Genomic DNA, 21,413 nt, shown 5'->3' with positions numbered 1-21,413 from the left:
AGTGGTTCACAGGTTAGATAAGTAGTAGAAACTCAGGTGGTGGCCAGACTTGGAAGTAGAAAGCAGAGTAAAGGGAGGGCACTGGTTTTGCTTTATGCTTTCATTAAGATGACTATTTAAGGAGTTTTTTTTCCCTCAACCTAACATTTGGGACCGAGATAGACAGAAAGGGCTGCTGCTTAGACACTTGGTGCAGAAAAGCCTCAAAGGCTCATTAATTGAAGCCAACCAGGCAGTGCCATGAAAGGCCTCTTCAGCCAGCATTCCTAGTATTTCAGCACTTCAAGGCAAAAGTATCACGGATTTTTAGCACGTGATTCAAACTCCCAAAGTGTTTGATTCCTGAGCTTGTTCCTGGAGAGGTGGTGTCCTTTTTCTACAAATGTGCAAATGAATGCCAGAGTCAGAGAAAGATATTCTCTACCTTTTATTAGCAAATTTGTAGCCCCAGTGTACGATTTATACAGTACTTAGGCTTGCAGAGCATTTGACACATTGAAAACATTTCTCCCATTGACCTGTTTTAGCTGTAACTGCTCAGCACTTCTGCAAATCAGGCCTCAGGGGAAACAAGAAACATACAATTAGTGACCACCCTTGAAAAGTTTGATTAAAGTGTGTTGCCAAGCAACACAAATTCTGGCAGAGACAGTGATAAAATTCTATTCTCTAGAGAAGCCTTAAATTCCTTTGAGACTATCTTTTCCTCTTCCTGCAATCCCCTCCTTTATTCGCAGTGTCCTACAACCTGTGCAATAAAATGAGAATATGTTAAATTAGTGTCTTTTCCTCACACAACCCTTGCACAGGCAATCATATCTCTGGTATTTCTGAAGTGTTAAGATAACTTTAGATTGTGCATGTCTATGAATTCCTTACTTGCCTTTCCCCTACTCTTATATTTTAATAAAACTGAAAAATATCTCTACCAAATGGCATAATTCTTGTACTTACCAAAGTGATTACAAGGTTAGGTCTTTCTTTTTCCCAGACCTAACTGACTCTCAGACCTAATTTTCTCCTCTTTCTCTCTCTGCCTCCACCATTCCACAGCACCTCATTCAGGCGCAATCTCTTCCGCACCAACTGTCTGCTTGTCTTCCCACCCCAGCACCTAGCACAGCTGTTTTCACCCAGCCAGGCAGTCCCAGTTATAGCAGACACCAAAATTCAGCCATCATTTGATAAAGATGTAGGCTTTGTGACTTATTTCAAGCTTATCAAGGAAATCTGTTTCTCTCACATGCTGACTACACTTTTAGCACATATGCAAATACGTGTATGTGTGAGATGTGGTATATATCTGTGTACAAATCTGCATAATATTTGCAACCATAATAAATGTGAATGTAATTTATATGAAAGAACAACAGCAGATTGCATCAAGCAACCTGGGAAGAACTCAGTAGATGAGACATGAGTGCTTCCTTTAAAAGTGGGTTACTGAAGAGCTTCTGGGAGTAGGAGAGGGGATATGCCTGGGGAAGGGAGTACCTGGACCAGCAGGTGGACCAGCAGCAAAAAACAAAACAAAACAAACAAACAAAAAAAAACCCCCAAAAAAACAAACACCACTTGAGGAAAGGGCAGACACTTCACTCAGCAAGGACAGACACAGGGGGACAGGTATTTTTAGCAAATGTCCTGAAAGTAATCCCAGTGAAGAAACACTGTGAAGTAGTGGGTAAGCTCTAAGCTCCTAACACACATGGATGCTTCTTGTTCAGATCTTTCACACTCCCCTCCCTTTCCTTGGCAAAGGATTCTCAGAGTTGCTCCATCCCCCATTATCCCACAGCCTGGATGCAGGGGCAAACAAGTTTGGGAACTCTTGATCTGCAGGGAAAGTTGACAGCTGACAGAGTGTCAGAAAAAAAGTATACAAAAATAGTCAGCAAAGAGAGATCTTTCATCTAAAACCTTCCAGCCATTACAGCTGGAGACTTAGGAATCTCCTGAGCCAGAGGTTCCACTGTATTAACCTGGGAATAACTGAGAAGAATAATAATGCCTTCTCACACTTGCTTCAAGTTCGCTTAGTACCTGCAGAGCAAAATAAGGCCAACGGCTCTCATCTCTGGGAAGAGACAGCCCACAGCTAGCACAAGTCAGGTGTATATTTAGCAAGATCAGTGGAGCTGTGCTGACTTACTGTGCACAATAGCATTTATTTTGGAGTAGCATCCTAAAGCTCCAATTAGGAGGAGAGCTCCAGCCTGTCAGGCACTAGATGAATACCTACAGTCATGCATGCCCTATCCCAGGGAGACAGGCCAGGCTGCCTTCATAGGCTTCTAATCGGGCTCTCCTTAAACTGATGCTGACTCTGCAACACTTGCAGAATGTAGCTACTTACTCCGCTGGACTGGAACATGAGAGTGACTTCAGCCTATCCCTCGCAAAATGCAGGCATTGCCAGTATACCAAAGGATAGAATTCAATGTCTAACGATAAGGTATAAAACATACCTGCATCCTCCAGGCTCTAAGTATTTGACAGGCTCATCAATTTCTGCCTATCATAAAAAATTTGATCTCAGGCTCAATAAACAGCACATTCAGAGTTCAGACATCTTCTACTGTCCATTCAAAGTCACTAGCTCCATCCAGCTATTGCAGGTGACATTTTGACCTTTCTCTCCTTTTGGGGAGGAAACTGGGGGAAGAGGAAAACGAAGAGAGAATATACATACACCTTCCTCCTTTTTTATCCTGCATCAGAAATAAATGTATTTTCCTGGTGGCCAATGGTAGTTAATCTGCTCTCGAGTCAGACCTTCCTGATACAGCCTTTCCTTGGGCTTTTTGCATTGTGATATTTATGTGTTATTTTAGACAGCTTGTATAAGTGTCTTCAACAACGCAGAAATGCTAAGCACCTAAATACAATATGAGATCCATACTGTCATTTATGTCACAGCTAATCAACTGTATGAGAGGGATCATTAAACTCGGCATAAACATCTTGGGCTGATAAAAGAACAAAAGCAAAGTCCAACTCCCAAGTGCAGATGATGTATAAATTCCATCCTGTAAATAACAAGTAGAACATTCTCCTGGGGGCAGTGGGAGCTAAAACTAACTGTTGCCCTTCTTTAGGAACAGCTATGTTAGGTGAGGCACAAGGGAAAGGAGACCACATAAAACACTTGTAATATTTCAGCATCACCAGAGTTTAACCTGGGAAGGCTTTTACCGGAAAGCTTCCAACTCTCCCAGCTCTTTGTTACATATTGGATTTTATTCCACAGCTGAAGACTTCAACATAACAAAACCATGCAAAAGAAAAGCAGATTGACTTTTTGGCAGGAAGTCAATGTGTAAATACTAATGAAATAATCTCAGTAAGCAGTCAGACTCCTCAAAGGTCAACAGCTACCTAGTGAAGAACTTCAGCATTTAAGTTATTAACTATTTTGTCTTCAAGGATTCTGACAATTTCTGTGCTCTAAGTTAAGGGGTTTAAAAAAATTAAGATTTGATGACTGAACAGTCAAGCTCTCTCTACCTCTCTCTCTCTCTGTGATTCTTCAGACAAAAAGATTGTCTTGTTCTATGGAAGCTAAGAACCGGATTCCTATCTATTCAGGACCAGATCCAAAAGCAAGTAGGAAGGCGGTCTGTCCTCAATGCTCCTTCTTATTTGTTTCCGGCAAAATGCACTATGAAACACCCAATCACAGTGTTATCTTCCATTGCCACTATCATCCCTGTTAAGTCTATATCCTCACTGTTTTATCTATTCTTCCACTCTTATTCCACCCCTCACAACAAAATACTCTTTATCCCCATACTGGTCTACTCCTGTCCTTTGTCTCTCCTCACTCAGAACTGAGGAATGGGTGTGAACAATGACAGAGGGTGAAGAGGAGAAGAAAATTATCCTCGGGGAACAAAGTGAATAACCTCAAACTGCCTAAGCTTTGAAGTATCTTAGGTGAAAGTCAGTAGCTGTCCCTGCAGTGCAATTTTGATAGAGTGAAAGTTAGTGGTAAAACCTGCAGCAGTTTTAATGGGATTAGAAGAAAGGCTCCAAGGAGAATTAAGCACAGCTTAGGTCTTCCGGTTACTCAGTGGAGCAGCTTCAGTTCTCATTTGTACCACTTTATATTACGGAGTGCTGATAAATTTGCTAACTTGCAGTTTTACGGATCAGGATTGGTCCTACTGTACCACTTACAATTATCGTGTCATTGGCATGTTGATACTTAACACAATGACATATTTTCGTGCTTAAGGACACCACTTCTATTAAACGTACATGGAGAGCATTTTGTCCCACTCTTGATTGCATGACTTTTCATTTTCTTAAGTTGGGAACTTAAAAAAAAAAAATAAAAATCTCTATTTTTATGATGTTACTTTAGATGACCCCTTCATTTTGCAAGTCTCCGTGAGTATAACATTTGCCTCTTGTAAATCACAAGGAAAAAATATGTATGTAAGGTAGGCAATGTTCTTGCCTATGCTCAGAAATTGTATCAGATAAATTTAACTTGGGTTTATTTGGTTCACTTTAGCCTCTTCCAAATAAACAATCTAAAATAATACAAACAAGGTTAATTTCATCATACAAGTGCCTACACAGCCCTTTGTAACCCTTTGTAACCCTTTATTGAAACTGATTAATTTAAAATCACTTTTTATTTAGAGTTTGCTTTCAGAACATGAACTATCCCTATCCAACAGAAAACCACACACACAAATATAAAATACTAGGAGAGATTACTGAGTTTCCACTCCTCACTGTGCCCATTTAGACCAGTTCAAACATGGAAGGGTTGAAGTGGTTCTTTCTGTAAAAATGGTAGAGGTAAATCTCATTTCCATTTAATGTACTATCCACGTTTTAGTTTCCTTATCCCTTACACAGTTCAACTATGGAAGAAATGAGAACCAAATCCTAACCCTCCATGTTCCATGAAATCAACAACAACTTAACCTTTCTGATCTAACACTTTTTAGTAAATAAATGAAAAGCTTAAGAGCCAGAGGATGGGAGCACCCTATTTCTGGCTATATTGATGTGTTTGGGATTGCTAGTCAGATCCTATCAGTTCCAAGTCAGAGTAATACAGAAGCCAAAATGAGAATTCTTATCTGCTAGTTGTATTTCTGCATCTCTCACCACCAATTTGAAACATACGGAAAGTGAATTCCGCACTGGCACAATTCCCTTTCGACTCACACATCAAAGTGCTGCTCTTCAGACAAAGATACATTCAAGTTGAGGAAGTCTAAAAGTAACATCTATATATCTAACCTATTTAAAGAGTGACATCACTTGCAGACAGGACAAAAAGAAGAACTAAGTATTACAGAGAAAGTAATCTCAAGGAAAACCAAAGGTACTTCAGCTGACATATGTAAATGGAGGTAGGAAATTAAGCAGTACAGATATAAGTTTAATGTCCAGCATTAGGACATTTATGTAAAAGGGAAGAGCTGTTGACTCTGACATTACTAAAGCACAAACATATCAAGCATGAAAGAAACACAGACATTTTACTCAATCTGTGAGAAAGTGGCACATACTTGGGCTTGGCTAAATTAGAAATATTTTGCCAATGTATCTGTAACTCTACTGCTATAGCATTCAAAACACGCCGATAGTGAAAACTGCTCATGAATAGCACAGTAAGTTCCAAGCTTCTAAGCACTTACTGCAGTAACATGGTCTGTTTCCCAACATTTTTGCAGTCCTTGGAGAGGTGTAGATGGAGATTTAATGAGCAATGCATACCATCTGTTAATACTGCCTTTAAGAGCAACTGAGAAAAAAACAGCAATACCAAGAGTGCAAGAGATGGCAGAAGCTTAAAAAAATGGACCATCGATAATAGGGTTCTTTCTGTATGACTGCTATAAAAACAAATCCCCCAAAATGAGCAGACTACATGTTTATTTTGCAACTGTTAAAATATTTAAGTCAGTCTTAAATCTGGATTAGAACCATGCAATAAACATTAAGGTTAACAGAGCCAGTGGGCATATTACTTCTGATCAAAAGCCAAGCTCACCAAAACGATGCAACCCAGGACCTACTCCTGCAGTACCCATGCTCTGGGCTAACTCCTTTCTCTAACAGACAAGAATAGATCTTCTGAGTTACGTTGATTTACGTAAATACAGGATCTGGCTGCTTGTTAGTTGACATTCAAGCCAAGCAGTAAAAACTGCCATCATTCTAATAAGGTATTGTTTCTCACTTACTCAGTGGAGTTATAAATAACTACTTTGGAGGCCAGACAGCAGACGGTGAAGACCCTGGTCCCTAAAGTGTCTAAACAGAGAAAGCTAAGTTGGACAGCACAATGCATTTTCAGCTACCAGCTAGGGCAATACAACTTAGCCCTGTGAAGCCATTCAGTATACATGTTATAAATGCATTACAAGGATACAGAGAAACTACCTGGAGTCTCTCCACTCAACAAATGCTTCACTAGTTTGCCATGGGAACCTGATTAGGTTGGAAGAACTACTCAGTGGCTGGCCAAAGTGCTAGCTAAAGATCAGGGTACTTTTTTCCACTACTGTGGGCCTGTAATTTAGACGCAGCTCTAAATCACTTACAACACGTATTTGAAGCTTCAAAGCCTGTCTATAAATCTCATGAACATTAACTCCCTTATGTTGCAAGCTTAATTAGTGTCTAGTTCTCACAAATTAGTCTTCTATAGAATATGACCTGAGGACAGGCCTTGTGTTTAGTCACTATCAGGTTTTTCTATTATAAATAAGAAGGAGGTCACTTTTCCCTTCAGTTTCACTGTAACTGTTCTCACTGGTCTACTTCCCTCAGTGACTGTTGTTTTCATTTAGATGAACTCTGATTTCCTATAGGATAAGGACTGTATTTCCAAATAGCTGGTAGAGCAACAACTTCATATTTTTTATCCAGTCATATACATTTCAGTCGTACATTACTATTTTCTTCTTCCTCAAGAGGGCTTTGACAAATTGCCAAAAACCCATTCAAAGGCTTGGGGTTTACTTCCACAGTCCCAGTTTTATTTGAACATAATATTAAATCTGGAGGCCCATTGTTTCCATGATGAGTTATCTTTAGCCTACTTTATCCTACATAGCTTTGTGACAAGAACAGATGTAAAAGCTCTTTGCAGTCCTTAATCAAGACATACTATTGCTGACATAACCAGAAGGCAAAAGAATAAGCCAAGTCACCAGGGTTCAGAAACAGAGATGGTTGCATGAAATAAAGGGTTTATTTTAATCACTAGAATTCCCTGACAGAGTTGTGAGTCATTTATAAAGTTAAAGCCATGTTACCTTGCTGTATGTTAGTATAAACATGTAGAATACATTTCTAGTAATTTAATAATCATCAAATTCTATGACATACCCCTTAAACCAGAAATGCATTATTTTTCAGTTATTTTAATGGCTTATTAATTTATACAAATTACAAATACAGCTTACTCCCCTTTCGCAAGCAGATTAATGCAAGTGCAGTTAGAATGCAAAAGTATACTTTCCTATGACTTGTTCATATTTTCAATGAACACAAAAGCAAAAAAATTCTGCTTGTTTTCAGCACAACGGTAGGAATCAAAACCACATTCAGAGCAAGACATAATTAGATGACAGTTTAAGCATGCTTTCTAGAAAAGAGGTAGTCACATTGCAGTTTAAACAAGCACCAAAACCTAGTAGTTTAAAGCTAGACTGTTGTCATTATTTATTCAATCAAACCCAATTTTTGCTTCTGTATGCCATTTCGACATTGCATAGGTCTACACCAATCTGGCAGGCTCCAGGCACTCAAATCCTTTCATCAAAGGAAATAATATTTAAAAAGAATCTATCTTACATTCTTCTAGAGCTCAAAAATCAAACTCTTTTTTTTTAAATTCACAAGTATTAAAGGAGTATTTCACAAAATTACAAACACCTGAAAGCCAAATCTATTCTAATTTGCAACCTTAAGCACAGATGTGGCAAACAGGGCCAAAACCACATGAGGGGCTCCATTCCTCTCCTTGCCTACTATAAAACTATCCACTCAGATTAAACATCCTCAGAACTCCCAGCCACAATCACAGACTGATTCCTCCCACATACTATTCCCTCTCCCATACTGTACTGATGGAGACCTGTTAAAACTCTCTTCATGCATCTTTTACAGATCCCTGCTGAGACCCAAACCACTACACTGTTGTGCCCTAGCTTTCCTTATGTCTCAGCAGATGGATGAACTTGTTCCCTCATTTCTTTCCTTTTTTTTTTAAACTTTTTTTTTCACCTGGGGAAAACTTTTTACACCTGCACAGAAATTAGGTACTGAAATCAAGTACAGAAATTAATGTCTAGATCTCTGGGAATAGCCCTGAGCTCTGATACTCGAAATACTGTGCTAGTTTAGAAAACATAATTTCATAAAAGCTTCAACAGCCATTTCACTTTTGACCACATTTTCAGATGTGAGTAAAACCCACTTGAGAGGAAAGCCACCACTGTTAATGGCAGACAGACTGAAGGGAGATAGTGGCTGTTTGCTAGGGACAGTCATCCCCATTTGTAACAACAAAGTAAAATCAAGATTTTATTTCTCTTCTTATTTGAGCTTCTACTAATGCCAGTTCATATCTTAACATAGTAAAGCCTTCTTCCTCCACATTCATTTCAAATGATAACACACTTTTACTCTGCTACAGAACAGTATACATGAAAGAGTATAAAGTTCACTTCCATTCAAGAACAGCCAAGATCACTGTCTCAAAGACCAATAAATAATAGGATACTGCTGACACCAAACAAGAAGAAAGATAGTTAAAACCATTACAAATCCATATCTCTTGGTAACTTAACAATCTATAGGTTCAGTCAATTTAACAGATCTAGGAACAGGGGTTTAGTGGATTAGTAACAACAGACCATTAATCTCTGCAGCCTCAATTTTAATCCAGCAATGACCAAAGTGATTGAAAATCATTCTGACCACATGACTAGTAAAGCTCCTAAGCACGGTTCCCTCACATACCTGAATCCCAGCAGCAGAGGTCACAGTATGTTTTTAATGGGACTATTTACCAAGAGGCCTCTGCTTAATACTTAACTCAATGCCAACATTTTTGGCAGTGTAATTGTACTGCACACTATGTCTGTGGACTAAGATCTGATGTGAAGATTTTATTTTACACTTTATTTCAGTCTCTGTTAATAAAACTTACTTTTTTTTCCCCTGGAAAAATATCGAAAATAAACTTGTGTAAAACAAATACTTTTTTGTTTCTGCCTAAGATTTTAAATAAACGTGTAGGAATTGATGACTGTCATTCCAAGCAAATGCCAGGAGATTATTTCTGTACAGTTTATATAATATCAGTGAAAATCATATCCAAAACACCTAGGAGTTTTTTAAATAATTCAATAGTATTAGGTCATATACTCTGTTTTTACACATAAGAATGCTCCAGACTTCAGTTCTGGAGTATTCAATGACTAGAATCAATTCTTAGGTGTCTAGTAATGTGATGGTATTATGTGACCAAGACCCTTTTCATCTTTTGGTCCTCCATAACAGTTACCAGGATATCAGTAAAGAAACCATTGAAAGGGAGACCTTTCAAAAAGGATGTAAATTCTACTATTATTTGCTGTGGTCTGAAAACTGAGTCATAGGCTCTTTTTCAGGAGCCTTAATGATGAGTCAGCATTAAGGAAGATGCTGACTACCCTGGCAAATACGCTCTTTTAGTACTGCAAAGTTAATAAGTACTTAAAAACATAAAACCACTGTAGACACAGAAGGTTCTTGTTACATTGCATAAGGAAGTAAAAATGGGAGAGTTACAAGCCTCAGTTATGGGAGTTAATTGCTGCTGTTTGTGAAGAATCTAGAGCCAAAGCAGGAAAGGGGCTGGAGGAGAGAAAGAAGAAATTTTGCAGGCTCTGTGCACTTTGGAAGATCTAGCCCAAATATTTAATATGGTATAAATGTAAATTGTAGACATTTGTCCAGTCATTTTTATAAGTAGTGCAATACTTATGTAAACTTTCTTGCCCATGCTAGAAATTTATTCATAATACCATATATGAAGCCTTACTTCATTTAAAACTTGAGTGATTTTTCTGCTGATACATACTGAATATGCTCTTCTCTCAGCAGTAGAGAGGTTGTTTGACTTATTTTGTTCCCAGACAGAGGGATAGAGAGAACCTCAAGTATTTTTATATATCACCACAAGAAGTTTCCTATATTAATCCAACTAAACTCTGCTTATGCAATCTAGACTATGCCAGCAGCTTGCACAAAACTGGCATGAAGTTACCCCAAGCGTCACTGTTGGCACCACCTGACAGAGTGGGTCTTACTTCAATACACAACCCAGCTCTGCCACTGTCCCTCCACCCAGCATGCCATGCAGCCCCACAGCCCAAGTCTGAACACAGGATGTCCTCTTTATATCAGGACTTGATGTCTGATCAAAATAAAATGGAAATTTGTGCTGGAAAAAGGCGGACCAGAAGCACTGTGTATTATCACTCATCTCTTGTTATTTCACTTCTTAGTTTTTTGGTTTTGTTTACTGTAGTCATAGGGAAATCTGTTAGCTATTGCGAACAAAAAAAGAGATGTCTCTTTCATTTAGGGCATCCATAGGGTGGGAATCGAAAAAATTACAATCCAGATTATTTTAATTCTGATTGTACAGTTTCTTTTGCTATGTTAGCTATTCTAGTAAAAGTCCGTATCATCATTTTACCACACAAAGAACTAATATGATTTTACGTGGATAAAACTATTTTCTACACAACTGTATAATTTAATCAGAGATTATAAAAAATTCTGCTCATTTTAACTAGGCTTTTCCAAAGATTTTGTACTATTCATGCATTATATTGCTACTCCTTGCTTCAGCAAACACTTAAGCACATCCTTAATCCAAGTTGGTTTATACAATCACCTATTAAGACTCAGATACAGCCAAACACTTAAGCATGTCTTTTAAGTTTTGCATTTTGATGAATCTGTGTATTAATGTTATCATGATAAAATCTAAAGAGGATGACCAAGGTTTTAGCCTGCAAATTTGAAAACATGCTTATGCTACCTAATAAAAATAAATCATATTATTTATTACTCTATTTTGCATCCTGTTCCACAGTGAGCTAAATACCTGTGACTCTAGAGCTAAGACACAATTACAGACTGGCAAAGATGAATTGTTAACAACTTGGAGAGAGTGCCAGGAGGGCTACTGAAGATAAAAATTATGCATCTGCAGACAACTTTAAATCCCACTTGCAATTATTAACTGTCACATAGCACCCCCAGGATCATCTGGGCAAACGGGAGGAGACTGTGGAGTCCTTGTAGATTACTTTGTTTTCCAGCAGGCACAAAAACATACTGTAACAATAAGATACCACTTATAAATATGAATGTGAACAAAAAAAAAACCCCACACAAATTGTGAAACCAGATAAATATACTGGAAAATAAGAAGTGAGAGTTACAAACCGCACGGTTGAAGTACCCTGAGGTGAGGATTTCACCCCCCAAAATAAATTCACATACGTGTACACAGCATGTCCAACAGCTGCATCAGTATGTAAAGGCACCTGTTGGCCTGCTGAGAGAGAGCAAATTTCAAAGAGAAACCTTAGGGCCAAAACCTCTGGCACCCTTAACTTTCTGTTGATGCCTACATCCCTGCCAAGTGGATGAGAAACATGAGGCAGGTAAAGCGCTGCACACTGAGGAACCGATTTGTTACTCACAGTCACAATAAAAACATAAAGAGGCCAACTGATTGAATTTTAATAACTTAAGGAGAATTTGAATAACACACGTTTATGGAGAGCCGTGTGTGGGTCTGAATTTTACCTTAATACCACACTAATTCCTGTAAACCAATTTAAACTTTAATTGCTGTAATTTTTAAATATACTGTAATTATAAAATTATAAAATATACCAAAATTATAAAATGGTTTGGGTTGGAAGGGACCTTAAACATAATCTAGTTCTAACCTCCCTGCCATGGGCAGGGACACCCTTCTCCAGACCAGGTTGCTGCAGGCCTCATCAGTAACTTCACTACTATTAACTGTAAAGAGAAAAAGTACCTTGTAATACACAGGCAGAGAGAGAAGGAAGGATCCAGCCTCTGAGGGAACACCCCAGGCCCCATTCTGTGACCCTTCACTCCTGGGGAAGCCACACAAGTTCCAACACTGAGGATAAATCTAGCTGAAGCAAACTGCACGAAGTCAGGAGTGCAGAGGCAAGGGAGCAGAAATGAACACCAACTCACCACGCAGCTGGGCTTCAAGCTTTACAGGTTTTACATTTCTCGGGGCCAGACTTCCAGGTGTCACTGTTCACTGAATTTGTTGAGTGTTCCCAGCTGTTCCTCTCCAGTCAGAAATCAAAAGGCTGTGTTAGCAAGTAGCTCATAGAAGCTGTTTTTTAGGAAGATGTTTCCAGGAGTTTGGAAGGGCAAGCAGTGCCAGAGGGGCGATCACCCTACTGTGGGGCAGAGCCTCTCAGTCCCGACAGTGGGAGCAGGTGCAGGGAGACCCATGCAGGTCAGCCACCCTCCTGCCAGCGCCAGGCATGCCTGTGGTGAAGAAACATGTCCCCTGCGAGGAGGGAGGTCCGCAGCCAAGCTTAGTCCAGTCAGTGAGGCGAGCTGAGGTGAGGAGCAGCAGCGCACAAGGCTGACGGCTGGCAAAGGGCCAAGGTTAAGGGTTGCTCAGAGCTGCTGAGGCACCAGACATGGCTTCTCACAGTTCTCTCCACAGCCTGACCCAAGGCTACTCAGCTGTACAAGATCAGAGCTGAAACTGATGAAGCAGCTGGATCCTGGGGGTGGGGTATGAGGTTGCAGAGCCCATGGGCTTGTCCCAGGGCCTGTCACTGCCTTTTCTCCTCTCCCTGGTGCCACAGAGGCCTCATGCTCCCTCATTTGTGAGGTGATTCACTGTCTCAGTGAGGAGATTCAGTGTCATACCCCGACCAGAAAGAAGGTGTAAGAGTAATCCTAGTGCTGCAAGGCAGAAATCAGAGTGGAAATGGACTATAATTACTTAAATTGCTGCTAGGTGCCCTTTCACGTGACATTTTACCTCAGTTTCTCCATCTGTGGAAGTGTGGCCGACACTACGTGCTCCCTGAAAACTGTTCCAAGCTCTGCCACTGAAATTTATCTTTTCTTTTTTTTTTTTTTGACTGAAATATAATGCAATGCTCTTCTCATTCATACCTTTCATTCTCAGAAAAATCCAGACCACACAATCCCACTAAAAAAAATCTCTTGTCAGTAGCAGTTCACACACCAGGATTAGAACCAGCACAGGCCCAATCAAACACCTTTTCTTCCCAGCAGCAGCAGCCCTTTCCTTCCATAACTGCAGCTTTCCACAGGGGAAATAACACCTTACCTGCAAATAGTATGGCTTTCTACCTCCATATGAACAAACAGCTCACTCTCCATAGATTTCACTTTCAGGGGACACTAATAAAGTATTTTCTTTTCTGCCAGCAAGCACAAATCTTCAGCGCTACCTTTAAATAGTTTCTTTTCTCTGCCATAATGGCAAACACAAATTAATGCTTTTTGTAGATGCCCAAGTGTGTCACAATGCCAAACAAAATTTAGCTGTGGCAGTAGCAACCCTTCCTGACCCCATTCTTGAGTTTCCCAACTGCCATCCTACCAGCAGTACAGCTGTCAGGCAGGGTTTGCTGGAGGACATGATCATTCCAGCATCACTTCAAACGGTGCAGTTTTCCACAGTCACATGTACCCAAAAACCTTTCTCTATTACTCATTATCTTTTTTTAGTATTAGTAAGGCAAATCCTGTAGCCTGCTGTGCTAGTCTTTCTACCCATGGCAGAACAGAAAAACTCCATTCTGATGACTATTCTTCAATCAGAACAAGGCACTATAGTAGTTAACAGTAGGAAAGAACTTAAATTGGAAACAACCCACAAAACTGACAAGATGTTTTTTCAAAAAGACATGTTTTCCCTCTAAATCCATCTACTCAAATGCTACTTCCAAAAGCTAGAGATGTCAACACATTTAGAGAGGAAAAAAAGGATAATGTTTCTTAGCTTCCTCTTCCCTGCACGTGCTTTGAAGCCACTTTGGACCAGTCAGTGCACAACTCCGTTCCACACTTAAAAGATGACCAACATAGAGTGTTCTGAGCTTGATCAAGATTAGTACTAATGATACAGGGAGGAAGAAACAATGTCAAATGAGCAGATAACATTATAGATATCTTTTCTATCTTCATACTTATTGTAGTATCTTGTTAAAAAGTACAGTCTAATTAGTTATTTGTGAACTACAGCTGCTGTGATATTTTTCTGGCAATGATATTACAAAATAGAAAAACGTGGGCATTCAAGTTTAATACTAATTTTACTACAGAAATAGAAATGTTACAGATCCATTAATCTAAACAAGAAATGTTTTCATATGGAAAAATACATCAAGCATTGAAAGTGTTTATTTTCTGTAGTTCTGACCATTGCTTTTAGAATGCTACAAATGCGGGAACTGATCACCTTCCATTTTTCAAGATGAGTAAAGAGAAAAAAGAAAATTAAATATTTTAGGGCTGTAATCCTGAACAGGCTGTACCTGGCACTTAACAGGAGCACAGAGACCTGCCATATAAAGCATTTCTCATTGTCAAGCTTTAAGTTTTTGCAATTTGTAAGGCCCAAATCTCATTATCACTAAGGCCATTTATAACATGCTCAGAGTTCCAAGGTCTTTTAAGGTAGGTGTAAATATAGGTTTCCTTACGGCTTCTCTACCTCAACTGTCAACCACTAAGCACTGCACGAAAACATTTCCCATCCTGACAAGTAAAAGGTTTACACTTAAGGGCACCCAGTACTTGTCTACATCACCAGAAAGGCTACTGTACTACACAGAATACAGATCTAAAATGTTTCGGTCCTCTATTTTAATGACAATAACTTTCTCTTTTATCTTCAAGAAATTACATTGAAAGACCCTTAAAAAGACAGCTTTTTAACCATCAATGTTTAAATCAGGAATAAAATACTATAATACTTTGAATTCAACTGTAAACAGGTTGGACTGCAAATTCTCTTAAATGCCAGATTATTATACTTTTAAAAAAATCTATTTCCTATTTATTTACCTTTTTTTTTTTCCCCCTAACTAATATTCTCCACTGTATGGACAGGCACCTTTGCACTTTCTGATGGCATTACAATGGAAATGCAGTCACACTATACAGCACCGCCTCTAAACATGACACTTAAAATCTGATTCCTATTTTCTATTCCTTCCAGCATGATGTATAGTCAAGATAAAAACAAGATAGGAGCAAAATAACACTTAGCACAGTACGCCAGTGTTGTCCATAACTAACTGTCATCTAGTTTTGTCTGCTGCTTGAGCTGGTAATGAGATAATGATAAAACACTTTTATATGGTCTTCTATTAACAGCCCAGATGGGCCAGTCATCCACATCAGTCTTTGCCATGTTAAGTTTAGCCATAAACAACCAGTAACAACAAAACCAGCAGGTCTCTCCTCAACTAAATTACAGCCTTTCCACCAAGTAAGAAAGCAATACTTTGACCAATAGCAACAAATAAGCAAAATAGTGTTTTAGGGTAAGCAGGAATTCCTTGTTCACTGGTATACAAGGAATATTCATAATGCAAATGGAAGACATTTCAATCTTTGCTGTATTTAAAATTTAGCTGTTGTAGACTTCAAAACTGAAACCTTTCCAAGGTTTGACCATATAGAGGTCAAAACTTTCCTGTAACATCAGTTGTATCTTAAAGAATACCCTTAAATTAAGAGTGCTCATTTGAGTTGAGGTTCTATTCCTGTTTTTAATAATTTTGTCTTGGAGGCCTGGTATCAAGTGCAATTGCACTAACAATGAGGCAACACAACAAAACCAAGAGGTCCCTTTGAAAACTGGGTATCTTCATCACTGACATTTGGAAAAGAATAGCAGTGATTACCAGTTTCTTTCTGTCAGTTTATTGGATGGAAAATAGCTCAGCATAATATGTGCTAAACTATTCATAAATGTTCCCTTCTACTACCTTTACATAAGCTAAAAATGTGTGTGGTGTTTTGGCACTTTTAGCGCTATGTGGTCACGCTCTAGCTGTAAAACTAACAATAAAAATAGAATGATGAAAAATACAGGACACACACACGAGAAAGAGTAAAGCAGACATTTATAGGAGACTCCAAGGCTATTTCCACAGAATTTTAAAGCAGAAACATCTTCACACCTTTTGAAAAGGCGGCAACATCTTTGAAGTGAGAAAGCATTCAAGTGCTAAGGAACTGAGAGTCTTTGGATCCAACATATGGCCTCCATCCTGTGTTTGAATGTGAGCAGGAGGATTGAATCCACGTGGATTTTCGGTAACATCAACAAACTCAATGCAGGCATGAAGGTTTGCCCACACACATGAAGCTGTGGGTATGGGACAAAGCAGAAAAGAATACTATAATGGACTGGATGCCAAAAGCTTAGTTACCAGATGCACCAGGCTGCATGTTATACCTTCCTGTAAGCCTAGCGATCACTTTCTCATATATATGTATCTGTGCTATGAATAATTCCTTCCCCTAGGATATTACATTTCTCACTTAACAAAAGTGCCAGAAAAAGCTATTTCTGTGACTCTATTTGAGAATAATTAACTTGCTTTCAACATTTTTGTCCAAACATAACAATGAACCATTCACTGTAGTTACTAATGGACATTAGAGACTTGATATTCTTCTCTTCTACAAGACTACTTTAGCTTGAATTACCTCAGGTTGTGCAATGTAAGAGAAGAAGAGTTATCAGACCTCACAGACCATCATTCAACGGATAGTTCAGGCTGTGGCATAATTTAGAGATCCTATAGGACAACTCTGTGTTATGCCAGGTAATAAGAGCTCAGAGACTGCAGAAACAACAAGACAGAAAATGTAGTGCACCTGTGCTCCAAATAGACCCCTAGCCCTCAGTGCCTGGAGATGCTACATCAGATGCTCCATACACAGTGGAATTCCTTCATACACAGGATTTTTTTTATACCATCTTAGTTGTTCACATTACATGATTTATGACCCGTGTGCTGCTAAACAGGCCAAAGATGTTACATCATAAAAGGGATCTGCCCCTACGTGACTTGATGATGGCAAAGGGTAAAAATACTTCCAAATAATAAGAGACCTGTAGGGATTGCATGAATTTCATCCATATTAGTTCCCGCAAGCCAAAACAGTAAGAGGTAATATATCAATTCATAGGAAGCCACAAAGATGTTAAACATGATTGATCTATAAATCATTTTGTTGATGGATTAACAGAAAACGTACATAGAAACCTTCTTAATCAATGCCCATGGCAATCGCATTTCCTTATTTAAATGAAATATCTTGCAAGGGTTTGAAAACAGCATCCTAATTTTTTTCTTGAAATTTACTGTTAATATCTAGAATCACAAAAAAATTTGCTGTGGTTTATACAAATGACTATGCAAGCAAAGGTGGCAGCCATTATGGGATCAGCAACATCTCACCTGAGAACAGTGATGTTAATTAATCTTTGGTGGTATTCTTACCCAGGAAGGAAATTTTGGATATCATACCAACAGCTATTATCCTCTTTCTACATAAAGAGTATAATCCCTGTGCCATGATTTATCTGCATCTTCAAAGGAACAACAACCAGACAGATCTTATTTCAGCATTCTACCTACAGGTCATCTTCACTTCCAATACACTGTCTTCCTTCTATGCTGTTGTATCATTAAAAGGAGCAAAACCTCAAAAGTCATAATATAAATCATGTCTGTTTTTCCTCCGAGACTACAACTCAAATGAATAAATATGCATCTTGTGTTAGAAGGAAAGAGAGGGCTTTCATTTCTTTTTAAAGGCTAGAAATTGTTTTCTTGGTCTTTCAATCTGTTCTTGTTTCTCATTTGCATCTGCACAAAGAAACTAGATTCTCCTTTCAAATATGCAATTTCAAGTAGCAAAAGCCTTAATTCAGTATGCCAAGAAAACAAAAAAAATCAGTTTACGAAGTTCACAGATAAATTATTTCCCAAACTCGAGACAGTAATCTAAAACCACAAAAAATCCTAAATCAGAGTATCATTCCTTTCAAACCAAGCAATCCATCATACGCATATGTAACTGACTGATAAAAAATATATATGCATCCTTTTAATATATGAAATTACTTTCCATATGCTAAGTCTCACAAAAATTCATGCATGTGAGGGACACAAAAAAGCCAGCTGTATAACTTCATTATTTGTTTCAATTCATTATTTGTTTCAATAGAGCTTAAGTGCTACATACAGCCTAGTTTATATTTAAATGTCTTTCAAATACATAGCAAAAGACAATGTGCCATAACATTGAACCTATGTTTAATAAGTTTACTAATAATGATAAATTAAGTTAATAGTCTATTCAATTCAGTGACTGACATCATCCCCTTGAACTGCAGCTCTTAATAGGCCCTAATCCAAATAACCACTGGAATTAGTAGGAGGGCGATCACAGGTTTAAACAGACACTGAATCAAGCATTTGCTAATGTTCAGGAAAGATCCGTGCACAGAAGACCAGTCTTCTATCTTCATTGCTGAAAAAGATGACTTAATAAGACAGAAAAAAAAAATAGAAAAAATAACCACACTCCTTATTCCCATTCTTGTAATTTGCAGCAGTGTGCTCAACTAGTGGTTTTTTTAAGTAACATGTTGAATGAATGATCAGTGCTGAAGTGCTAAAAATAGAGTTTCTGTAATCCAATGTTGAGGCAAACCTTAACAGGCTTCATACACCTTCTCTTACTTACACTGTTATCCAGACATCCCAGCTAGATAATACGCTACAAAACATAGTGTAAAAAGGATGATGGAAGAAAGATACAAAGCATTAGTGCCAGTCAGAGATCTACAGATCTTAATCCCTTTTACCAAGATGACAAATACGAAGGATTCAGGAAAAAAAAAAGAGGGGGAAAAAAAGGCTAAATGCATGCATACATCCTCTATGTGATTAAACTTAATTATTTGAAACCACCCCTTTAACCACACAGCAAAGGCATCCCACCAATTCATTTTATTCCACCCAGAAAAGGAGCAAAAACAAGAGAAAAAGAAAGGAGATGGCTATCGGTCTGTTCTTAGTGCTAGAGGGAGATGGAGAGCGATGAGAGCCCCTGCAGGGCTGATCCCACTATCAGTTTCAGGAGCTTGGGTTCTCACATCTGAAAATGAGGAAAGGAGGGCGGGAGGTTGGGAAACACTGGCAGCTAAATGCGTGGCATAAGGACCTGCACAGAATGGGACAAGTTCTTTCTGTCAGAATGTCCAAGAAAGCGATGAGCTTCATTTTTCCATTCTCACTGCGGTACTTTAAGAAGTGCCTAAATTGAAGAGAACTGGGCAGGTGGCATATCACGCTGAGCTAAATAGATAAGTGTGAGATTTAAATGACAAGAGGCAGCAGGTTTTGCTAGTTTAAAGAGCAAGGGAGCGAATTATTCTGATGGTACCAATGGGCACAAGTGGAAGGTCAGCCTGGGGTGCTGCCAGTGTCACCTGGGTGCCTGGTAGCAGATGGTGCCAGTCTGCAGGGATAAGGGAAGGGCTGACATACCCTGTGGGCTGATAGCAACACTATTTGCTCAGAAACAAAAAAAGGTTTGGGGCAGGTGTAGGCAATGCAAGTTAACACAGATGCTGCCACCCCAAATATTAGTGTCAGTGTCCCCAGACCAAGGGCTGTGAGGTTGGATCAGTCAGGATGTGCTGCAGAAAGCTCAGTGGGGATGGGCACTGCCAGGGTGAGATGCTGCAGGGGCTGTGGGTTGGCCCCAGCCCATCTCTGCATGGTCCCAAGGGACCCTCGGAGCTCCCTCTCCCCACACACCTCCAGGCTGGACATGGAGATGCCAACCAGGACCCCCTGCTTCCCTCCCTGCAGTGCCTTGCCTGTGTTGCCTGCGTTCCCATTTCTGGACTTACGCAACGACTTGAGGGCAGAAGCAGCCTGCAGAGAAGTGGAACAGCAGGAGACGCAGGCAGCTTGGATGCCCATGGGGCTCCCTGAAGTGTCCCAAACTAGAAAACTGGCCACCTCCCCACTCCTGCCTCCCGCAACATAATTATTCCAGCATGACTGACATGACAAATTAACAAGGCAGGCAGGGATTTTGCAGCAGAAGAGAGTGTTTTCCCCACGAATAAATTGTTCCAATCCTTTACGCTAGACAGCCGGCCGTGCCTATTCATTAATTGGACAAGCTCTGGTGACAAGTGAAATTACCCGACTTCTACATACTGGAGGGGAGAGAGATCTTTTCAAGCTTAAAATGAGAAGCCTAAAGCTGGAATCCCAGTCACCAAGGAGTCTTCGAACAGGACTTTTTTTTTTTTAATTCATTTTCAGAGCACGGCCATAGCAAAGCTCCTTTTAAAAGCAGAGGCACGTTTTTCAGTGTCCTTCTTCCCTTTGCAGACCCTGAACTGTGGCACCAGAACATGACAACTCCTCCAATGAACCACAAACCTTTTCAGATCTTAAGTTTAAGAACTTCAGGAGCTATGAAATTCTGAGATTACTGCAGTGTCACAATTAATTATCACAAACAGGTACATTAGGAATTATAAGCACCAGCTTAATCAGTGCACTGTGGTTATTTATCACAACCCACGTATCCTAATTACTGCACAGGTATCAGAATTAAGGCGGGGGGGATTGATGGTTGTTCATTTCTGTCACGACCCACTCACAACACATCGTTCATGTATTTTTCAACTACTATTTTGGGTTTGACTGTACCTCTTGCCCTTTATTAAGGAAAGACTGGGAATCCTGTATGGCATTCCCTCCCCCCAATCCCCCCCCGCCCTTTCTTTGCTAGCTGCGTACCTGAAATGCAGACGATGAAATTCGCTTGCAGAAGAAAAAGCACCTCCCAAACAATTTCCATCCTCCGATTCTCATGCCAAGTGCATCCCTCGGCGAAAAAAAATAACAAAGATCAATATCGCAGTTTGAACGATCCCAGCAAATTTCCTTTCGGACTTGCAGACTGTATTCCCCAGATGTGCTGACAACACATGTCCGAGCTCTCCCTCCGCACGGCTCAAGCGAGATCCCTTCCCTTCCTTCGCCCTCCAGAAAAGACCACGAAGCCAACTGCCAGCACCGGGCTCTTCCTCCAAGAGTGAGAAATAAATCCACCAGATTTCCCAACAAGGCATAGACAACAAACCCCAACTGATCCGGTCCGGAGGGTCTCTATTCCAGGGCGGCCAGGTGCAAGTAAACCCCAAACTCTGCACGTCTCAGCGGGGCAGTGCCAGCATGCCGGGGGGAGGGAGGGAGAGAGGGGGTTTC

The 21,413-nt window shown here is 39.7% G+C and overlaps 1 long non-coding RNA gene across 1 annotated transcript in view; it reads right to left on the bottom strand.

Moving 5' to 3' along the window:
* The window catches only part of LOC104513318, a 43,151-nt gene extending 21,904 nt beyond the window's left edge, over nucleotides 1-21,247 (bottom strand). The window contains exon 1 of the long non-coding RNA XR_727925.1: nucleotides 20,943-21,247. This is a non-coding gene — a long non-coding RNA (uncharacterized LOC104513318). The remainder of the gene's footprint in view (nucleotides 1-20,942) is intronic.
* Between the last annotated feature and the right edge of the window lie 166 nt (nucleotides 21,248-21,413).

Source organism: Eurypyga helias, unplaced genomic scaffold, assembly GCF_000690775.1.
Source record: "Eurypyga helias isolate BGI_N326 unplaced genomic scaffold, ASM69077v1 scaffold8660, whole genome shotgun sequence".
In the NCBI taxonomy this organism is placed as follows: Eukaryota; Metazoa; Chordata; class Aves; order Eurypygiformes; family Eurypygidae; genus Eurypyga; species Eurypyga helias.
Note: the sequence above shows the minus strand (reverse complement) of the source record. Positions and strands in the feature narration are given on the sequence as shown.